This window comes from Acinonyx jubatus, chromosome C1, assembly GCF_027475565.1.
Source record: "Acinonyx jubatus isolate Ajub_Pintada_27869175 chromosome C1, VMU_Ajub_asm_v1.0, whole genome shotgun sequence".
NCBI lineage: Eukaryota > Metazoa > Chordata > Mammalia > Carnivora > Felidae > Acinonyx > Acinonyx jubatus.
Genome location: NC_069381.1, coordinates 202,713,083 through 202,736,614, shown reverse-complemented (window position 1 = coordinate 202,736,614; position 23,532 = coordinate 202,713,083). Strand labels below are relative to the sequence as shown.

Below are 23,532 nucleotides of genomic sequence, written 5' to 3'. Positions count from 1 at the left end.
ATGTCTGCTTGAAATCCTCACTCCTAGCACCTCAGGAGTGACTTTTATTTTTAAATAGAATAGGCCCTTGGGGCACCTGGGTGGTTCAGTCCATTAAGCATTCCACTCTTGATCTCAGCTCAGTTCGTGAGTTCAAGCCCCGCATCAGGCTCTGCACTGACAGCATGGAACCTGCTTGGGATTCTCTCTCTCTCCCTCTCTGCCCCTCCTCTGCTCGCTTTCTCTCTCTCTCTCTCTCTCTCTCTCTCTCTCAAATAAGTAAACATTAAAAAAATAATAATAAAAATAGGGCCTTTAAAGAGGTGATTAAGTTAAAATGAGGGTAGGGTAGGTCTTAATGCAATCTGACTCATGTCCTTACCAGAAGAGATCAGGACACAGACACATCCAGAGGGAGGGCGACGTGAAGATGGCCATCTACAAGCCAAGGAAGGAGGCCTCTGGAGCCCTGTCCACACCTTGGTCTTGAACTTCTAGCCTCCAGAATTGTGAAAAACAAAATCCCTGTGGTCTGAGTTGCCCAGGCTGTAGCACTTTGTTACACCAGCTCTGGTGACACTAACACACTCAACGAAATGCTGTTAATTGTTAAATCTAAGCGGGGGACGTACAGATCTTCATTGGGCTACTTTTTCCCACTTTCCCGCATGTTTGTAAATTTATGTATTAAAAAGTTGGAAGGACAAAACCTTCTAGGACATTGTCTTCAGTCAACTGGCTCTTAACAGAATGTTTTCAATCAATTATAATTGAATTCTGAAACACAGAGGTTTGGCTGCTACATTGCTTGTGGAATAGATGAGTGGTTGGAAGTCTGACAAATTAAATGAGAAAGCCATTTCTCCCCACACCAGCAGTGCCATTGTTTCGGATTTCAGGCCATTACATCTAGAGAGACACTTAGCGACATGATAGATTTGGAAAATTATTTGGTGCAACAGAAGAAAAGGACAGTGCAGCACGTGCCTTGAGTTCCAACTCCAAGTTACTCCAGAACAGCAGCAATGGCGGTTGGCAAACCTTGGGATAGGGTGACACGGATAAACGACATCAGTGCTGCTCATATCCAAGCAGCACATTAACTCTGTCAGTCGGCCAGCAGCTCCAACAAATATTTCCTGATAAAGTTTTATTGCTTCACTAGTAAACAACTTAGAGTCCGGATCATCAGATTTGACTGAAGCAGAAAAACAGTTCATTTTGTAGATGAAGCCTGTCTTTTTTCTTTTTCTCTGCACTTTCCAACAGTTGCCCAGACACCCATTGTCCTGGTTATTTCGCTTCTCCTTGGGATCAATGGGACGTAAAAGGAACCGATCACACATTTAGGTGTTACTATTCTCCATGGGTGCTGCCTTTTTACATATATATATAATGTTGGTTTTTTGGGTTTTTTTTTTTGAGAGAGAGAGAGAGACAGAGACAGAGAGACAGAGAGAAAGTGAGAGCAGGGAAGGGGCAGAGAGAGGGAGACAGAATCTGAAGCAGGCTCCAGGCTCTGAGCTGTCAACACAGAGCCCGACGTGGGGCTTGAACTCACGGACTGCGAGATCATGACCTGAGCCAAAGTCAGACGCCCAACTGACTGAGCCACCCAGGTGCCCCCGGTGCTACCTTTTTTAATGGCATCAAGATCCTGAGGCAGTGATACCCAACTCTGGCAGCACGGCAGAACCACCTGGGAAGATTTAAACAGAACAAAATAGCGAACAAAGACAACGACGCTGATACGTACCCCTAAACATTCTGTCTTGATATGTTCTGAGGTAGGACCTCAGTATTGGGATGTTTTTTATAGCTTCCCAGGTGATATCATGTATAGCCAGATCAGAACAATTGCCCTAATCTACAGAGAATTCCTAGACACAAGTCTAGGACATTTTGAGGGTCTCTGAAGAGCCTTTGCAGGATTCTTTTATTTTATTATTTTTTTTAAATATGAAATTTATTGTCAAATTGGTTTCCATACAACACCCAGGGCTCATCCCCACAGGTGCCCTCCTCAATGCCCCTCACCCACCCTCCCCTCCTTCCCACCCCCCATCAACCCTCAGTTTGTTCTCAGTTTTTAAGAGTCTCTTATGTTTTGGCTCCCTCCCTCTCTAACCTGTTTTTTTTTTTTTTGTTTTTTTTTTTTGAGCCTTTACAAGATTCTTTAAATCGTCTCCAAAGTGATCTTTTTCTTTGGTTTTAAAATTCAGTTTGAAAAAAAAATATGTGACTAAGTATTTTATTAAAGTATCATTTCACTCAAAACAATTTAAAAAAATTTTAAATTATGACTAAGTATTTTATTAAAGTGTCATTTCACTCAAAACATTTTTTTTTAATTTTTATTTTTGAGAGGGGGGAGAATGTGTGTGTGTGTGTGTGTATGTATATATATATATATATATATATATATATATATATATATATATGTGAGCGGGGGAGGGGCAGAGAGAGAGGGGGACAGAAGGTCCAAAGCGGACTCCATGCTGACAGCAGTGAGCCTGATGTGGGGCTCGAATTCACAGTGAGATCATGACCTGAGCCAAAGTCAGACACTCAACCGACTGAGCCACCCAGGCGCCCCTCACTCAAAACAATTTTTAAGTGTTTGCCAGCATGGGATGCTATTGTGCATAAAAGGATAAAGTGTGATCACTGTGGTTGCCAGGCTATGACATCTAAAATATTTTCCCCCATTGATAACCCCATTAGGTGGACGTCTATAGAGCCCAGACCTTGATTTGTAAATAATATTTTCTCCTAAAGGAGAAGCAAGACTTCTTAGAGAAATGAGCCATTTCAGGTCCGGAGCATGGAAAGTGCTTGGTAAGGTGAACATCTGTCTGCCCTAAGGCAAGATAGTGCTCAAAGTCTAATGGGGATGTTTCAAAAGGGTTCAGAAGCCAGAATGAAGGAGCTCACATGGCTAAATTTAGGACAACTGGAGCATCAGAAGGAATAATGACTATAAAGTGACTGTAACAGTAAATAAATAAAAACCCCTGGTCCATGTGATGCTCAAACAAAAAGAAGAACAGAAAAAAAAAGAAATCCATTTGCCACTATTGGAGGTGACTATTACAAGGTTTTTCTGAGAGAAGACAAAGGGACAGGAACTCTAACCTTACAGGAGGCATGGCGGCTCATTTCCAGGTGATGGAAGAAAGTTCTTTGTAGAGAGATGCTACCTAAGAAAGAAAAAATGGAGACATTGTCAGCTATGCCTTTGGTCTGACCTATCACGGGATCACTCTTTGGTTTTCCTCCTGGTGTTCACTACTACCATCAAAGAATACCTTTTATAATCCCCTTGCGGACATGCAGAGATAACCTTAGAACAGAATCTGCAAAGTAAAACTTCCACTAGAAAAAACAATCTGAATATTCTCTGTAGCGACGGAGCTCTGTGGCGCTTAACAGAACATCTATACCCATCGCCAAAGTTGCAATGACGTGTATGTGCTTCATGGCTTCCTACCTAGGCAAGCATAGATGACACAGGAAGCTGCCAGCTTTCCTGCATTAAGCCTGGTGGCCCATTTTCATGGAAGACATCCACTTCAGAACCTCAAGTCACCACTTTTTGAGGAGTTTGTTTGAAGCGAGAAAGGCAGCAGGAAATAATATACTTCTCCTATGTACAGAAATTCGCTGGCTTTCTAGAAGACAGATCTTGAGCATCTGAATGCCCTTCAGGAAAACAAATATGTTGCAAGTAAAGGAATATTTACAGGGGACAATTGGACATGGATGAGTTTGTTCAAGGCTTACTGGTGGATACTTTTGATCAAATCAATGAGGTCATTCTTTCCATTCAAAGCCTTATACTCTGTTAAGAAAGCTGCTATGCCTTTCTTCCATCCAAACTGCTCCTCTGGAAAAGGAGACAGGAAGAGGGAATCACACTGACTTTTCAATGCTAGAAAAAATATGTTTCTTTAGGCTGAAGGAGAGAGTGATTTTTTTTTTCTTCCAGTTTTTCTGCGGGCAAAAGACTGGAGGCACCTGGAACCCTACAGAATTCTTTTGATGGTTATTTCTGCTCCAGGGATCTTGAAATTAAACGTGTGTTCATGATCCTTAACTTGCTCACATCAAGCACGGAGGCAATGCCAAAAATGACCTCACAAAGGAAGGGAGGCTGCATGGATTAACCCAAAAGAGTCCTGGAAAAATCTGACTCAAGCCTGCCCTTGTCTCAAAAAGCGTGCGATGGGAGCTCTGATTCTATTACTGTGCTAGTGAACTATGTTTGTGAACAAGACTGTTTCATCACTGGCCGGCCGAATCAAAAGACAGAAACCACTGGAAGTCAAAGACGGCCTTTGCATTTTATGACATAGCACTCCAGGACTTCATCCTCCTATTCAAGTTCAACCACAGCAGCTTGGCTGTTAAATTCACTTCCGGCAGATGAAAGTGTATCTTTTATTTGTCTGTATGGAAACCTCCACATGGTTGCCTATCTTTGTAACAGTTTTGCACATTTTTCAAAAAACGGCCATTAACTTCTGCCCCCAAAATGGGAGTGAGGCACAAGCATAAAGATTGTCTTTACATTCTGCATGAGTGTAAAATATAAATTTCCTTGGGGCACCTGGGTGGCTCAGTTGGTTAAGTGTCTGACTTCGGCTCAGGTCATGATCTCGCGGTTCGTGAGTTCTAACCCCATGTCGGGCTCTGTGCTGACAGCTCGGAGCCTGGAGCCTCCTTCAGATTCTGTGTCTCCCTCTCTCTCTGCCCTTCCCCTGCTGGCTCACTCTCTTTCTCTCTCTCTCTCAAAAAATAAACATAAAAAATTACAAATAAATAAATAAATAAATAAATAAATAAATAAATAAATTTCCTTTGTCGCCAATGGTGTAAAACATTGTCGGTCAACAGGATTCATAAACTGCCCAGCTCTTTAAAGTAGCCTAAAACCTCATTATGGGAGTCTCCTCCATCATCTGTGCCTAAGCTCATTCTTGCACAGTCTACTTCAAGAAGTGAAAATCAGCTGTCATCTTACTCTGAGTTCAAGGAGAGAGAGGCTCTGACCCTATACATATACACAGGAAACAGTGAGACAGAAACCATCATATGTTTATATTGAGGGCTAATCATATTTCAGACTGTGTGCTGTATTTTGAAACTAATTTCCTAGGCATATTTTCTTCTTTTAGGACTGGAAAACAAGTCTGCTACTGAAAATATTTCTGTGATTACAGGGTTGACTCATGACTAGAAATAGGTACAAACACACGGTAGAATCATTAACTATATCATTGGTATTATATTATATTATATTATAGCGTCACATCTGTTTTCCTTTGCTGTATGAACCAATGATAAATTAACAGAGATGAGTGCAATGGAGAGGTGCAGATCTTCTGAACTTTGTTAAATACTTATTAATTAACAAGGTAGCTCAAAAGCTATGATGAAATATGAAAATCCAAAACCGACAGCAAATGTAATTTTGTTTCAAATAGAAGCTACAATTTTCTCATTCAATCTCATTTATAGATATCATACTACTATGGTAACTACAATCTACTCATCTTTACCACATGTTTAATTACAAAGGGATATTTTCCCTCATGGATACACTTAATCTCTTTTGAATCTGTAAGTTTCAATGTAGATTTCGGAACAAATTAATACATTCCATGCCACTAGCCTAAGTGAAACGGAGCCATTTCTCAAGTGGAAAACATACTATGAAAATTTTTGTCTACTAGATATAGAACATAAATAGAAAAAAGAACCAAAATCTGTCCAAACAATTTATTTTTTAAAGTACTCTACTCTTTAAGCTCTCTCTTATATATGGCCTTCATAAGATGGGGTTTTAGAAACTATGTAAAGTTTGAAAAATGTTACAAAGATCCTCAACAAATATTTTCTCTATTGACTCATCTGACATCTGGGAATTAATACAAAGGGAACAATCATAAATATTTAAAAGGCTATACTAAAAATGTTCATCGCAATGAAAATTATGATTTTTAAAAGTTTCAAGTTCCTACAATTGTTTAAAGAACTGAAAATAATTTAAGTGTACAAAATAAGAAACATCCAAAATAATAAAGATTAATCAAAAGAAAGCAGGAGATGGGAATTAACTTAAAATTCCTGAAATTAATAAAATAAAGAAAAAATATGGAAAATCAACAGTTGATCATTAAAAAAAGAAAAAACACAAATGTAATCCCTCGCACAGGTGACTTAGAAATAATATGTTTAGGGGTGCCTGGGTGGCTCAGTCGGTTAAGCATCTTACTTCAGCTCAGGATCTCACGGTTCGTGGGTTTGAGGCCTGCATCGGGCTCTGTGCTAACAGCTCGGAGCCTGGAGCCTGCTTCAGATTCTGTGTCTCCCTCTCTCTCTGTCCCCACCCCACTCGTGCTCTGCCTCTCTCTCTCAAAAATAAATAAATATTTTTTAAAAATTAAAAAAAAAAAAGAAATAGTATGTTTAGCATTAGGAATGAGGGACGCCTGGGTGGCTCAGTCAATTGAGTGCCTGGCTTTTGATTTTGGCTCAAGTCACGATCTCATTGTTTGTGGGTTCGAGCCCTGCATGGGGCTGTGCACTGATGCTGTCCAGCCTGCTTCAGATGAGCTCTCTTTCTCTTGGCCCCTCCCTGACTTGCTCTCCAATGCACGTGCTCTTTCTCTCTCTCAAAATAAATAAACTTAAAAAAAAAAAAACCCAAAACAGTAGGAATGAAAAATACAATCAAATCGTAAAATTATTTTAAATATTCTAAAAATAAGATATGTAAGTTCTGTGGCAATAAATCTTCAACTATATGAAGATAGTACCACATGAAGAGGAGAAAACTTGAGCAAGCCAACGATCTTAAGAAAAATCATAACGATAACCTAAGATAGAGGACTCTTAAAAAAGCTCAGGGCACCTGGGTGGCTCAGTTGGTTGAGTGCCAGACTCTTGATTTGGGCTCAGGTCATGATCCCAGGGTCATGGGATCAAGCCCCACATCTGGGCTCTGCCCTGAATGTGGAGCCTGCTTGGGTTTCTCTCTCTCCCTCTCCCCTGCTTGTGGGAGGGACACAGCCTCTCTCTCTCTCTCTAAAAAAAAGTTTCAAAAAAAGCACCACAAAAGCTGAATAATGGCTAATCTTTAAAGAGCAAATAATTCCTACGTATAGTTTAAAAACTAGAGCAAACCATACAAAAATATGGAACCCCCCCCCCCGCTAATCTTATTAAACCAGCACACTATCACGTGCCAATAAAGATGGTACAGAAAGAAAACTCTACAGAAAATTCACCCACAAATTATTTAAATGACTTATCAGTAAACTACATCCATGTATGCATTGATAATAGGAGTTAATGCAGAGGTGTCTCTATGCCAGACCCTGTCCCAAGCCCTTTACACACGTTAACTCATTTCATACTCAAAATAACCTCATGATGTAACTACTTTTATCACCCCCATTCTACAGGGAAGAACTGGAGGCAGCAAAGTAACTCTCCTGGCACCACACAGGAAGTCTTGGAGTTGGGATCTGAGCCGAGGCGGTCTGGCTCCGGCGTCCAGGTTTTGGACCACTAAACACTACCATTGTAACCAAGCAGAACTTCTGTAAATGTCATTCAACTTCAAGATACCTATCAAACTGGTTCAGTAGACAATAGAATAAAAGAGCACATTATTATACCAATATCCAATCCTTTTTTTTTTTTTTTTAAATGTTTATCTTTGAGAGAGAGAGAGAGAGAGAGAGAGAGAGAGACAGCGCCCACGTGTGCGGGAGGGGCAGAGAGAGAGGGAGACAGAGAATTGGAAGCAGGCTCCACCCTGTCAGCGCAGAGCCTGACTCCAGGCTCAAACTCACCAACTGGGAGATCATCACCTGAGCCAAAATCAAGAGTCCAATGCTTAACCGACTGAGCCACCTAGGCACCCCAATCTCCAGTCATTAGTATAGAAGGAAATATCTTAATATGGTACAGACCACTTAGAAAAATCCCATGTCAAGCACATTAAACAATAATAAATTACAGTTGTTTCTAAAATTAAGAAGTGCGTTCACAATTATAATTTCCAGTTTTAGCTGAAGCATTAAGAAACGAAGTAACCTTATATATTGACAAAGAGGCAATAATTATCTTATTTTCTTCTAAATATTTTATATAGTCAGAAAAGCCAGGAGGCTGATAATTTTTTTTGAAAATAATAAGAGAAATTGGTAATGTGATTAGGTACAAGATAAATATATAAAAAATCCTGAATAATGAGTACAAATGGAAAAAAAAAAAATCCACTGATACTAAACAAACCAAACCAAAGCGAACAAAAGCCCGTAACACAAGAAGAGCACAGGACCTATATCTGGAAAACTATAGCTTTTGTTTAGGGGTATAAAACAAAACGTGAACTAATAGGGAAACGTTTCCTGATCTTGTATGAGGAGTCTCAATATTAAAAAGGTCAATCATTTCCAAATGGTTACAACAATTTGATGCAAATGCAATCATAATAGCAATGTTTTAAAACAAGGCAAAATGAGTATAAAGTTTATATGGAGAGATAAATATCTGAGAATAGCCAATAATTTTAAAGGAAGACAGGTGAACACACATATGAGCAGGTCATGGGTACAATCTTGCCTTGTTAGATATTAGAATTTATTACAAAGCTACTGCAGTAAAATGGTATTCCTGTCCATTAGCCGAAAACATTTTATATTTTAATGTCTACGGGGCAATACTGAAATAATTTAAAAACACTATATTCATAGTAAACAAGCTAACATAATTATTTTAAATATTTACTTACTCCAATATAGAACACTACCGTGATACATCATGATAGAGGTGTTAATAGAACAACTAAATAAAATAGAGGTGACGGGAACAAATCCAAAGACAGGTAGTAGCTTGATATGCAATCAAGCTACATTTCAGTTCAGGGTAACGTATGACTATTTGAGTACACAGTGTTGGTATAATTTACTTTCCACCTGAAATATACCCGCAAACAATAAAGCTCCATATTTATTTTTTTTATTAGGTGAGAAAAGATATCATAAATTAAGTTGCAAAGCAAAAACACTGGAGCAAAATAACTGTACTGTATGTGACAGGGCAAGTGTCATTTCCCCGAACACACAAATTCTTCCTATTAATTCAAAAGACAAATAACCCGGCAAAAGAATCGGCAAAGATAGGAACAGGGTATTCACACACAAAATGCAATCAGTAACAAACACTTGAAAGTATGCACAACCCTATTAGTAGTATGGAAATTCAACTTAAGCAAGACAATTTTTCAACTTTGAACTATTAGGAGCAACAGAATCTGATGTTGTTGAGGGTGGAGCTGAAACTGGTCGTTTCATACACAGCTGATGAGAATGTCAATTGCTACAATCTATTATGAAATTAATCTGGAAATATCTACTGAAAATTAAAATATCCATACGCTTTAAGGATTCCACTTAGAAGACTATAGCCTATAGAAATAAAAAGCAATGTATAAGAATATATGTTTAAGAATCTTTATTACGCCACTATTTATAATGTAAAAAAATCCACCTATAAACACCCTGAACATACATCGTAAGGAACAGGTGAATAAATTGATAACACCATACCATGTATTATGCAGCTATTAGAAAGTGAGTTTGGTGTACATTCTTGCTTGGAGATACTTATGATATATTACTAAGTGGAAAAGACACCGTGGAAAATGTATGTAGTATAATGCTTTTTTTTTAAATATTTTTTCTAACGTTTATTTATTTTTGAGAAAGAGAGAGAGAGAGAGAGACAGTGCATGCAGGGGAGGGGCAGAGAGAGAGGGAGATACAAAATCTGAAGCAGGCTCCAGGCTCTGAGCCGTCAGCAGAGAGTCCAATGCGGGCCTCGAACCCACAAGACATGAGATCATGACCTGAGCCGAAGTCAGACGCTTAACCGACTGAGCCACCCAGGCGCTCCTATAATGCTATTTTTAAACAAACTCTGCCTGTGTGTGTGTATGTGTGGGTGTACATATAGATATAAAAATATAAATATAGAAAGTTGCACAGCAAACTGTTACATTTATCTTGGGGGGCAGGAGTTGAGGGCAGGTTATTAAATTTCTTAAATGCTTCTGTATAATTTGACTTGTTAAACCATGTCAGCTTTGTTATTTAAAAAAAAATCTAATAAAGTGGAAGCAATAGGGAAAATGGTCTAAATATTAACACTGAATCACTACCCAGACAGTTCTAGGAGAACCACCTCCAAAAACCAAAACACCATTAGCGTTAGTGACTGAGTCCCTGAGAATATGATGCCTGAGCCTCTAGGAATTCCCAAACTGTGTTAAAACAAACTAGAAATACTCAGAGGAGTAACTCTTTAGCATTTTTCAGTAAGTTCCATCACATCTTAAGTATAAATATCTAAATTTCCTATGAATTAAAAAGATTTGTGGTGAATGACTCTTTAAAATAACTAAGCAGATTTAAACAAGTAAAATACAGATAGCAGGGAGATACCCCTACATTCTAACAAAAACTTACTCTAAAATATTCAAAGAATAAGCATTAAAATTATTTGGAAAGGACTCAAATTTCCACGTACAAATGATAAAAATTATTGGACAATGAAAAATTGTGTTATTATGAAAAATTACATTTAGGAAGATTTCATGAACATTTGGAAAATGCCAGGGATATAATATTACCCGTAACAAGTATGATACAAAATTCTATATGCTTATGATCACAACCAAGGAAAATGACAGCAACAATACAACTTTTGTATAAGAAAAAAAGACCAAAAGGAAATAAACTAACACATCCACAAGTGATAGTCTTTGGGACTTATCTAAGATGGGATTTTTGATCCTTTTTTTTCTATTTCCTAGATTTTCCAAATATTCTGAAATAATTGTTTTTCTAGAGCACTTTATTTTTATAAGTGTATTCTTAAAGCTTAATTTATGTTTATGTATGTATGTATGTATATTTATGTATTTATTTTTTTAATATTAAAAAAAGTTTTAATGTTTATTTTTGAGAGAAAGAGAGAACACATGCATGTGAGCAGGGGAGGGGCAGAGAGAGAGGGAGACAGAGGATCCTAGGAGGGTCTGCCCTGGCAGCAGAGAGCCCAATGCAGGGCTTGGACTCACGAACTGTGAGTCATGACCTGAGCTCAAGTTGCATGCTAACCCACAGAGCCATCCAGGCGCCTTCTATTTATTATTATATGTAGCATGCTTTATACCTAAATAATACTAATTATTAGTAGTAAATGATTACTAATTGCTAGTACCACTAACACAAAATACTACTATATATTAGTAGTAATTATATAAAGTGTCATATATTATAATGCAATAAACAGTGTATATGAAACTTGCAAGTAGATCTTTAAATGATCATATAGTAAGTTCTATATGATATGCACAAATAATGACTTCATATTTATGATTACATATAGTACTTTACTCCTTAACAATAGTAATAGTTATTTAGTAAACAATTATTGGGGGATAAATAAGGAACTGAATATGGTAAGGCAATAAATAACATTTGGACAGTTAATCTTACCTTGTAATTGTATAAAAGATTTACTTCCTAGAGCTCAGCACGGAGACCTCATAGGTAATTTGCTTCAACTCTTAAATATCATGCTTCATTAGCCGTGTGGGATTTTGGCCCCCATTAACTAACCCTTGCAGCTCTGTGCTGACATTCCTGTGCGTTAGTTTAAAGCAGTTTCTGCTGACCATGTTCAATGCTTCTGAAAAAGCCATATTAGTAGCCAAGAAGCATGATCATGTTAATCCAGTGACACCCCACCATGATATGTCACAGCAGAGAGGCAAAACGGCGCCCAGTAACCGACACAATACAGAAAAAAGTCAGAGGGAAACAGGAATTTGTCTCCTGCAATCTTACGGACCCTTGCTTAGCATCTCGCAGCCTCTGTCAACAGACAGCGTGTCTCTAGGGGATCATGTTGTTTAGGGGAATAATGACATGTCAATAAACACTATTCTTATTTCTAGGGTGCCTGGCTGGCTCAGTCAGAGGAGCGTGCAGCTCTTGATCTCAGGGTCATGAGTTCGAGCTCCGTGTCAGGTGTAGGGATTACTTAAATAAATAAAACTAAAAAAACAAAATAAAACAAACACAGAAACCCACAATATTTCTGTTTCTGACTCCTCCCTAGCTGAATGCTGGTGCTGCCCTCACCGTGCCCGTTTGCCAAGCAGCCAACTTGGTAGCAGTAAGGAAATGGGTGAACTAATGATGCCAAGAATCCAACTCCCATACCAGCACCTCCCCCTAAATGGTCCTTTTTTGGGAGGATCCTCTCACTCACTGGAATAAGAGACCCTGATATTAGTATTATGTCTTGACTCTCATTAGCTTCCAAGAAAGTTTCCACCCCAACTCAATAGGAAACCCAACAAAGTCACCAACTCCAAAGGAAACCACTTTTTTTCAGCATCCACTATTCAAACTAGGGAAGGTAAAGTGGCGAGGGAGGTGGGAATAATTCAGGGCATCAGGGAAATCTCCCAGAACCGAAGGGTCATCGGTGTGTATGAATCTGGAAGCAGAATTGGTCCTAATCCAGGCCTTGCCCTCATCTGGCAGGTTTCACTCACCGTCTCTGCCTGAGCCTTGACCCATTTCTCACTCACATGGGCTCTGGTTCCCACTCTCTCCCTCGACTCCCACCTTCTGCCCCCACTAATCTCCTGATGGGCCCAATGTAGCTGTCTCAGCCTTGCTCTAAAAGACCTTTCAGCATCCCATGGATTATAATTTCCCCTGTGTCTCTTAATTCAGATTCTAGACAAAGGAAGTGTGGTCACGGAATCTATGACCCAATATGGTCATGAATGGATCAGTCAGTAAACTAGTAAATCGAGTATTCCTCTCCTTTGAGATAGAACATTTTATTGAAGATAAGCCATTGAACTCACTTATTTGCCCAGAACATCCACAGGTAGGAAAATTTGCAAAGATGACTCTAAGCATATTGAGCAGTCTATTTCATCATGAAGGAAATTTTTTGTATAATATTTTGATGTTTCTGTTTGAAGTCACTTGCATTTATGCTCCCAAACTGTATCTATTAAAATAGCACCATGTTGGGGCCCCTGGGTGGCTCAGTCGGTTAAGCGTCCGACTTCAGCTCAGGTCATGATCTCACAGTTCATGGGTTCGAGCCCTGCGACGGACTCTGTGCTGACAGCTCAGAGCCTGGAGCCTCCTTCAATTCTGTGTCTCTCTCTCTCTGCCCCTCCCCCACTCATGCTCTGTCTCTCTCTCTCTCTCTCTCTCGAAAATAAATACACATTTAAAAAATTGCATCATGTTGAGAAATTTCCAGTAAAATGTAACAAAACAAAATCTTGTACCTTGTAAGTCAGGCACTTGTCAAGTACTTTATTATTTCATTTAATCTTTACAACACCTAAAGAATAGGTACTATTATTAGGCCCCTGAATGAAGACATTTAGGCTCTGAGTGTCTAGAAGTCATTTTCATGCTGCCACAGCGGAGGCAGGATTCCCAGAGTCTCTCTGCCTGTAGCCATTGCCCTATATAGCCTACTTTGTAATCTGCAGTGAAAAAACACTTTTTAAGCCTTGTGTTCCATAAATCTAGTTAATGCAAACAGTTTGCTAAACTTCCAGCAGTTAAATATTGTGACTAGTCAGCAGTGAACTTGAAAATACAATAGAGTTGGCAAAATGAAAAGCTGACATTTGTCACCTTTAAAGTTTCTTGAAAGCACTTCGGATTTTTTTAAACACTGGCAATTGGCTGAGGACTCTGCATTTTGCAAGATGCTCCTATCAGCCCCTGTACCAGAACTAGTAGGACAGAGTTGAAGTTGTTCCTTATTTGCAGTGAAGGTGTCCTGTGGAATTGTTCCTGACTGGCAAAGAGGAAAACAGCATTTCTAGAGTCCAACTCTAATTGCCATACCATTTAAGAACCATTAGCCGCTACTTTAAAACATACATAAGTTCAGGATTTAAAAAGCAAAATCCGACATAAAACGCTGAAGGCGTTCTATCCTTTGGACTGTGATTATTATATATTTTGGCGCTCTCAATTATCACCAAAACACCCAGCATGTGACGGCATATCCATTTCTATGCTCCTATATGACATGAGATCATAGCGGTTGTCCCTCAGTGCATCCTGTCTCCATATGGCACTTTTATCATCACAGCCCAAAGCTGGTCTTTCCTGTCTTCTGAATCTCCAACAGAGAAAGAGCCGTCTTCACTATTTACCTAATGGCCTCAATTCTCCCATGCCCTCTGGGTAGGAATGTTGGTCTGAAATGGCATGACGTCATCTGAACCCCGTTGTATGTCTTCTTCTTCGGTGAGTTGAGCTCCAGCCTCTCATGTCATCATGGTACCTTACATCACTGAGGTTTTCTTCTGTCTTATAAAGCTGATTTCATTGGCCAATATTATCTGGCATGAATCTGGCCCTAATACCTTCCCCAGGCTTATAGGTTCTACTAACCTTGCTTACATTTCAAGTATACCTGGAGTTTGTAGAGCCATTTCAGAGAGAAATCAAAGGCTTCAATATCTAAATGCAGGGCAGAAGCTTTTGCAAAGTCGTGACTGGCTTTTCCTCTCCCTCTCTCCCTTCTTTCCTCCCTCCCCCCTTCCCTCCTTCCTTCTTTCCTTCCTTTTATTTTTTTTAACCTCTTGACCCCATTCTCCTTAAAAAAACATATTTGGCAGAACAGAGGTAGAATTCATCTGAACTCATCATTCAAGTCTTTCCATTGTAATCAACTCCAACAGAAATCTATTTTGAAAAGAATTTCCCTTTCCTTGTTTTTTTTTTTCCTTAACGTTTTTAATGTTTATTCATTTTTGACAGACAGAGAGAGACAGAGTGCGAGCGGGGGAGGAGCAGAGAGAGAGGGAGACACAGAATCCGAAGCGGGCTCCAGGCTCTGAGCTGTCAGCACAGAGCCCAACATGGGGCTCGAACTCACTGACCGTGAGCTTATGACCTGAGCTGATGTCGGATGCTTAACCCACTGAGCCGCCCAGGCAGCCTGCCCTTTCCTTCTTTGAATAACACAGGCAAAATAGCAATACTCAACCCATAAAGTGCAAAACGAGAATCTCCTTAAAGTTGTATTGGCTCAGTGGAAAAGATATATGGAGAAAAATAACATTAGCCGATAACATTTTCCCTAAGGTTAGGTGTTTCTACCAACCTGCTAAGGAGAGAAAGTCAGAGCTGTAGGACAGGTATTCGGAGTTCTTTGTGGAGGTCTCTGTATCTCCTTATTCCTGTGTTTCTAGAGACAGCAATTTTCCTTCCAGTGATTAATTAAAACAATAACTGAAATAACAAGACATGATCTATCCCTTGTTCCTGACTCCCTCGCAAACTGTACTACATGGAGCAGCGGCTCCTAGCTTCTTCCTGAATGTGCCCTGCCTCCCCCACATACGTCAGTTATCCTATAAATTGGGAACCAGCCACAGCCATTAAGAGCTACATTGTTATTCCTTATTTTGATTAATTCTCTTCCTCCAGAGCACATGTCTAGATGATGGCATCTGTTCTAAAGAGCTTCCATCTGGAGAGCCACAGTTCTCATTTCTTTCCATCTGCGTATGTAAGATTCATTGTCATGAAATGGGTTTTAAAAATAGTATTAAATATTTGATTTAATTACCCCACAGAAAATGTCTTCTAAAACTTCAAACTGCAGAAAGGAAACAGGAGATTCATATAAGTAAAGCAGTTCCATCTTCTTTTTTTTAAAAAGAAAAGAATCACATCGAATGTTGTCAGTATGGTTTGGATTTGTAGCAATAATTGATTCATACGGCGTGTGCTTACTGCCCTTCCCATAGTAGAATCCTACGTGTGCTGTCGCTGTTCAATAACGCACGTTTTAATTAATGATTTTTTTTTTCCCTGCAACTAAAATGCCAACATGAATGTGGTGCATTTGCTGAGGACAGAGTTCGGCAGAGCCTCTCAAGAATAGGACTAAAACAGGGGCGCCTAGGTGGCTCCGTCGGTGAAGCGGCCGACTTCGGCTCAGGTCACGATCTCGCGGTCCTTGAGTTCGAGCCCCGCGTCGGGCTCTGTGCTGACAGCTCAGAGCCTGGAGCCTGTTTCGCATTCTGTGTCTCCCTCTCTCTGACCCTCCCCCGTTCATGCTCTGTCTCTCCCTGTCTCAAAAATAAATAAAACGTTAAAAAAAAATTTTTTTAAAAAGGAATAGGACTACAATAAACAAGAGCCCACTGAGCACAAGAGACTTGTGGGTCAATGAAATCTGCTCCCTCGAAACGTTCCGTCTTAGGCAGAGAGAAAGGTCAAGAGTCCTTTCTCCTCACAAAGAACTTCTGGTCACCTTTGTTGTTGAACACGGACGACGGCTACAATCAGTTGAACGAGATATTTGGGACTTTACACTTGGCAGTTGCCTCTGTTGGCATCCTTCATACTTTGGATCAGGGTGTGCCCCCCTCACAGGCAACGTGCAGGCTGCTGTAGGAATCGGATGGAACTAGGTTTTGAAACTCTATTGCCCCTTACTAGCTGTGTGACCTTGTGTAACTTGCTTGACTGAGCCTCAATTTCTCCATCTGTAAAATGAGCATTCGGTGAGACGGGATCTGTCAAGTACTAGGCACAAGAAGCTCTCATTCGTAACGAGAGCTTGATTATTTTATATTCAAACAGTGTGGAAGTTTACGCATGTATGGTCCTTTGGGAGAAACGTGTCATAAAGTTCCCAGCTTTTTTTGTAAGTCTAGGAGTTTTTGAATCGAGAGCAGAATGAAAAATTCTTACTTTCTTTCGATTCGTGATGGGATCTACATGCTGAGCACATATTTTTGATCCTCTTGTCTCTGGAAATCCCATTAAAGTAAGAGTACAGGAATAAAAAAAGGAATAAAAAGCAAAGTTATTCAGAGGGTATCGTTGCAGATGAGAGATTTAAGCAAATTTCTGGAAGACAGTAACAGATAGAAGTTTAATAGCTGAGGAGGTGGCAGTCTAGAATATTCCAGAAGGTGGGTGCAGTGGAAAAGGGGACTAATTTTCTCAACTCGGCTCCAGTGTGGTTCTGGGTTCAGGTATGACTGACAAGTAGGCTAGAGGAGCTAAAAATATAAGGATAAATGGAACATGCTGAGTACGAAGCAGTTAACTCTGCCCGTTCCCACATACAGTAGCTGGGCAGCTACTGTATTTACACCCAGGGGAAAAACCTGAAGGTTCTCTGAAGAAATGGAATGAACTCTCAGCCGAGAACCAGGACCACAAGCAAAGGGGTTCCAGATTTTGTTACTTGGTGGGTCCCCAAGGAAAAGCCACCTCTTAGGCCAACATCCCTCCAGCCAACAAACCACACGCGTATACTCAGGTCTCCCATTCAGCCTTTCAATTAGACTAGAGATTTGATCTTGGAGAAAAGAAATAATTCAGTTAATATGCGACCTTTCAAAAATCTGTTAGTATCTTCAGAGACTCTATAAGACATAGTACTCATAAAAAGTACTTAACTTCATAAAGGGGCTCTCAAGGGAAACAAGAACGAAACTTCAGGTCATAAGATAAGTCCTGGGATGTGATGTATAGCATGGTGACTAGAGTTCGTAATATCATATTCTGGTTTTGAAAGTCGCTAACAGTGTAAATCTTAAAACTTCTCACCACAAAATCAAAAATAAAAGAACCTCATCAACATAAAAAAAATTCTCATCACAAGAAAAAAATTCTAACTATGTGGTCATAGATGTTAACTGAACTTACTGGAGTAATCATTTTGCAATACACATACGTATCAAATAATTATGTTGTACACCTTAAACTATACAGCATTATATATCAATTACATCTCCACCTAAAAAAGAGAAAACAAGAATGAGATCTTTGAAATAAGTTGGTAATAAACAATGTAAAATCAAAGGAATAATTGGAAGATAAAGTCAAAGAATTTCCCTCCTCAAAGGAATAATACAATATTAATAAAAACCCTCAAAGAAATAGATAATAGGAGAAGAAAAGGAGACACAGAGGATCAATCCATTCAACCAATAAAAATTCTAATAAGCAGGACCTTCATGAGCTAAGGAGACTAAATGCAAAAAAGAAAGTCCAATGTCTTATTTCCATTATATTATTCTTTATGCCCCTTCAGCTGTCTTATATATGTCCTGATTTTTAAAGACCCAAACTCAGATATGTCACTGTGAAATTTCAGGGTGCTGGGAATAAAAGAATATTCTAAATCTTCCAGAGAGCAACAGCAAGGCACCCACAGGAAATAAAACTCAACAGCGTTAACCTTCTCAGCAGCAAATTTCTGAGGAAAAATAAGGTTTAAATCAAGGGTGCCATGCAAAAGCTATCAACTTAGTGTGGAAAATGGTGATTTTTTGTTTTATGACACCCAAGAACTCATAGGGTTTAGATGGCACTGTTTCTGAAGAATTCACCTGCAGGTAAACACCACGACGGAGGATGATCCAGGACCTGAGAAACCATATCACTAACCAGGAATCTAATGAAAGACTTCAAGGTGTCACTTGAGCAGCTATTCTGAAAAAAAAAAAAAAAGAAAAAAATCAGTCCGAGTCAGAATGTGAAATCAGAGCATGGCAAGGGGACACTCTCCAAGAGGCAGAAGAAGGAGAAGAAAAACATTCAATCAGCAGAATCAGTGGGATTAGCAAATAACAGTGAAGAAGGCACATTGTTTTTCATTCACCAGCAACAATAAGAAGAGAGAAAGCAATCAGAAAGTGGGGGAAAAAATCAATTAAAAAAATCACCATTCAAATATACAGCAACTAAACTGGAGTGTGGTTCTGAATAACTGATAGAATCTAAGAAGAGAAGACATGTGACCCTGATGCCTAGAACATTTCCCTTTGAGAGGTTCAAGTTTCATGACAACAGAACCACAGAGAGGTATGTTCGAAGCACATGACATGGCTGTGTGATAAATTAAACAGTGAACACTATTGGGTTTTTTTCCCCCTACTTTAACACGTAGAATAAACCTATAGACAAAGCACAGGAGGCTTAATTATGATTACAAAACAGAATATAAATTTATCAAAGGCGTCCGGGTGGCTCAGACGGTTAAGCATCCGACTTTGGCTCGGGTCATGATCTCGTGGTTTGTGAGTTACAGCCCTGCATCCGGCTGCCTGCTCTCAGCACAGAGCCCTCTTCGGATCCTCTGTCTCCCTTTTTCTCTGTCCCTCCCCTGCTTGCGTGTACTCTCTCTTTCTCCCTCTCTCAAAAATAAACAAACATAAAAAGAAAACAACAGAATAGAAATTTATCAATATTGACAGTATAAAGGTTAGAGAACAGCAAACAAAGGTCAGGACATAAGGGAGGGAAGAAAGGGTAAGGGTGTTAATATAGTCAACATAAAAGGAGCAATCATGACAGCCTGTGAAAGCCGATAGAATAAGAAATCGTTTTTAGCATATTATTTACAGTTATAAAGAAACTAAAAATAGAAATACAAAAATACAAATTGGGACAATGAAGGAACTAAATCCTCACCCGTGATAGCAGAAAATCAATTTTTAATATCCAAAGTTGGCAGATCAAGAAGTGGCAATGTAAGTATGTAATTTAGAGATGCATTAGGTAACCACTAACAGAACTTACAACATAAATGATTAACAGTGGCGGCTTCTGGAGAGACAGACTGGAAGAAGCCCTGATAGGGGGATTGGTTTTTTCTCCTTATAAGTTGTTCTGAACTGCTTGGATTTTTTTAGCTGTGTGCTTTATGGCTTGCTTAAAAAAAAAAAATCTAAATTTTAAAAGTCTAAATTATGATATTTTACTCCATTTACAGAAAACAATTTAACAGAGACTCTAAAAGCTCTAACCCTCTACTAAGTACCTACTCTGCACAGCTGCAGTGAAATAAAACCCAGGTTCAAAATCCTCACGCAGATGTATTCTGAGATACCGACATGCCTTCATGAACGAAAAATAACACCATGTTTCAAACAGATTCAGTGTTGAGTTGAATCTTACTTTAATTTTTAAAAATTTTGATTGAACACATATGATGAAGACAATGACCCCTTTCTACCAAAATATTTAATTAAACTAGAACGTTGTTTTCTCTGCACAACTTCTTGTGAATTTACATGACCCCCCAAGTCTGACAAAATCAAAGAAAATGTTCCACTCTGATTCTTAAGAGAGGCTAACAGAAAGAACTGAGGAGGGAAATCTGTACTTAAAATTTTTTTATATAAGAACTACTTAGAATCAACCGCTCTATGTTTCTTACGTTTGATTATTGTGCAAACACACAGTTTAGATTTTATAATGTGATATCCTTATTTTTAAAAAAGTTTTAGGGGTGCCTGGGTGTCTCAGTCAGTTAAGCATCCGACTCTTGATTTCGGCTCAGGTCATGATCTCACGGTTCCTGAGATCGACCCCTCATCAGGCTCTGTCCGTGTAGACAGTGAGGACCCTGCTTGGGATTCTCTCCCTTTCTCTCTGCCTCTCCCCCAACCTGAGTGTGCTCTATCTCAAAAATAAATAAATAAACATTAACAAAAAAATGTTTTTTTTAAATTCCAGTATAATTAACATACAGTGTTATATTAGTTTCAGGTGTCACAATTTCTTATGTTTTTAAGGAAAAGAGAAGGAAGCCTAGACCTACGCCTTTGTTTTAGTAATTAAAATAGTTTGCAAGTTGAAGGTTTCCTCTTACTTCTAATCGGCCCATTACAATGTAACCTGATGATACTTACCACAGGGTGGGTTTTCCTGATACTGATACACTGATAGGCTAATACTGCAGATACTGAAACAAAGTCTGGGGTTCAAGATGTCTACTAAGGACCAACACTTGCGAAAGCATGTGGAAGAACTGGGCACAGGGAGAAACAGAGCTTCAGGCCTCATGAAGCCCATGGACCGGGTGGGAATCTAGAGCAAGTAACGCATATCAAAGTTGTCCTTCATTGGACCAAAGTGGCTGGGCCTTTGCACTTTACCTCTAGGGGCGCCTGGGTAGCACCGTCGGTTAAGTGTCCGACTTCAGCTCAGGTCACGATCTCATGGTTTGTGCGTCTGAACCCCGCATCAGCCTCTCTGCTGTCAGCACAGAGCCCGCTTCAGATCTTCTGTCTCCCTCTCTCTGTGCCTCTCTCTCTCCCTCTCAAAAATAAAAGAACATTTATACTCTACATCCAGAGGCAGGCTGCCTGGGACAGGCACGACCTGAGACCCCGCTGCTCTCTGCAGCCCAGGCAGGCCCTGAAGGAGCCACCAGCTGGGAGCTGTGTGGTGCTCGACCTCCCCACAGCCGAAGTGAACCTCCCTTGAGGGGGATGTGGGTGACCCATCTCCGGGTCTACCTTGCCACTGACTTGTGATAGTTGAGTGCAAGAAAGCACCTGTCTCATCATGGAGCTACACGTGTGGCCAGCTGAGGGCGTAGTTAGGGGTGCTGTGCCCCGCTGTGGCTACGGGAGGTGGCCTTGCCAGTTGTTTTAGCCATCCCTGCTCCTGCTCAAAACTTACTCTTGCATCCACACCTGCATGTACTTGGAAACATCGTGTCCACTTCTGTTGACTTGGCCTCCTTTGGCTTTGGATCTTGACTCCACCTCTCCACATAGCCTCCTCTGGTTCACAACTTCGTTTTGGACGATTGCGAAACAGCTTGTAGGAACCTCACCCAAACAGGAAGTGGAGAGCTGCGGATCACCAGACAGGTTCTGGAGCACCTCGCCCCATGCCCCTGATTGTGAGGAGCAGGGTGTCAGACACGCGTGGCACTGAGGCTGGGCAAGTCTGAGAACTTGGCAGAGACAGAGCGAGTCTGCCCTCCGTTGGAAGTGGCTCCAGAGGTCATTGAGCCAACCACCCATTCATCAGTTTGCTCCTGCCTGCAAACTTAGGGGAACAACCACCCCCTTTCTTGGGTCACATGGGTCAGTGAGGCTGACCAACCTTGAGCGCCTGAGGAGGTCTTCTAGCCCATGGTCTGGCTATAACAATTGGGTCAGAAATGGACACCTGACCCAGCCAGGGCAATAAAATTCTACTCCAAGACTTATTACCGAAAGGGGTGCTTTCTCTCCATGGGAAATTCTCTGTGTAAGGATGTTAAACATCGATTCAGCCATGCCTGACATGGGCCTTTCAGCCACAGGGGCCAATATATTCTTTTCTGTGCCCAAATTCCTTTCTGTGCTTGAAATGGGTTTTTCTATCCTATCACAATCTCCTTACAAAGTGCTGGTCCAGTTGATGGGATGGGGAACTCACCGCTCTTGCTTGCACCAGATCAAAACCCTCTTTGGAAGTTCACCCTGTATTCAGGCCCCATGGAGCTGTAACAGGCACAGGCATTCATCCAAATATTCTGTCTACATCAGTGGTTCTCAAACCTACCAGCACATCAGAATTAACCAGGAAACTTGAAAATGGGAGAGTCCTGGGCCTCACCCTGGGTCTATGGAATCAGAATCTCTGGGTTTACTGGCCAAGGAATGTGCATTTTGAAAAAGCTATGCAGACAATTTTAACCTGCTGCCAGATTTAAGAGCTACTGATCCCATCATGCAGAGTCATTGTTTTATTGAGTGTACCATTAAATTGGCCAGCTGAAATATGGTCATGTGCATGCCTCTTACATGTTTGTGTCCTATTTCCTACAGTTACGGTCCTTAACTTCAATAAGCAAACATGCAGCCTCCCCAAAGAAACAACAGCAGCTCTGGTGGAAGAAAATCTGAGTGGAAGAAAATCAAGAAGTGGATTTATCATGAAACCAATAAAGCTTAGGTTTCATGGCCCTTCATGTGAAGCATCTGTGTTTTCACGGCCATGTGTTCTTGTAAAATTTATATTTTAACCACAATGGTTGAGGCCACTGTCTCTTTCCTACTTCAGTTTCTCCTCGGTCATACTCCCCTTCCTCAGTCACGTTGGGTTACGAGCCACGGGCATTTTTCGGACCATGACTGAGGAAGTTGATGGGGATACATATAGTTTTGGTTTAGTGGAATATTTCTGTGCCTCACAGCGCCTTCTGTGTATAGTTTAGTTATTGCTAGCTGCCCCAGTACAAGAACAAGTTTAGTAATGGTCCTAACACCCACTCTACCCACACGGTCCACCTTGATAAATGAAAGTGCAGGGTCTGACATGGCCCTCATAATATACCACAACATTAGGAACACCAAAGACAAGCTGGTCCAAGAGTGTTATCAGTTCACAAAGTATTGAAACTTAGTTCCTATAACAAACCTCTGAAATGCCTTGAAATCCTGCAAGTCTGTGAAAGACACTTGAGAGAAGTTTTCCTGAAACTGGTAACAGTCCTAAAAAATGTACCAATAATAAGTTGGGAAGCCAAAAGAAACCTTTCCACACTCTCAATAAAAATAAAAAAAAAAAAAACCACATCATTTTGGGGTGCCTGGTTGGCTCAGTCAATTAAGCATCCGACTTATGGGGCGCCTGGGTGGCTCAGTCGGTTGAGCGT

At 40.2% G+C, this 23,532-nt stretch overlaps 1 long non-coding RNA gene across 1 annotated transcript in view; it reads right to left on the bottom strand.

Annotated features, from left to right (window-relative positions):
• Positions 1-255: 255 nt before the first annotated feature.
• Positions 256-23,532, bottom strand: part of LOC128314135 (uncharacterized) — a 42,537-nt gene continuing 19,260 nt past the window's right edge. The window contains exons 3-4 of the long non-coding RNA XR_008295583.1: positions 3,115-3,179; positions 256-1,678 (exon numbers count right to left, since the gene is read on the bottom strand). This is a non-coding gene — a long non-coding RNA (uncharacterized LOC128314135). The remainder of the gene's footprint in view (positions 1,679-3,114; positions 3,180-23,532) is intronic.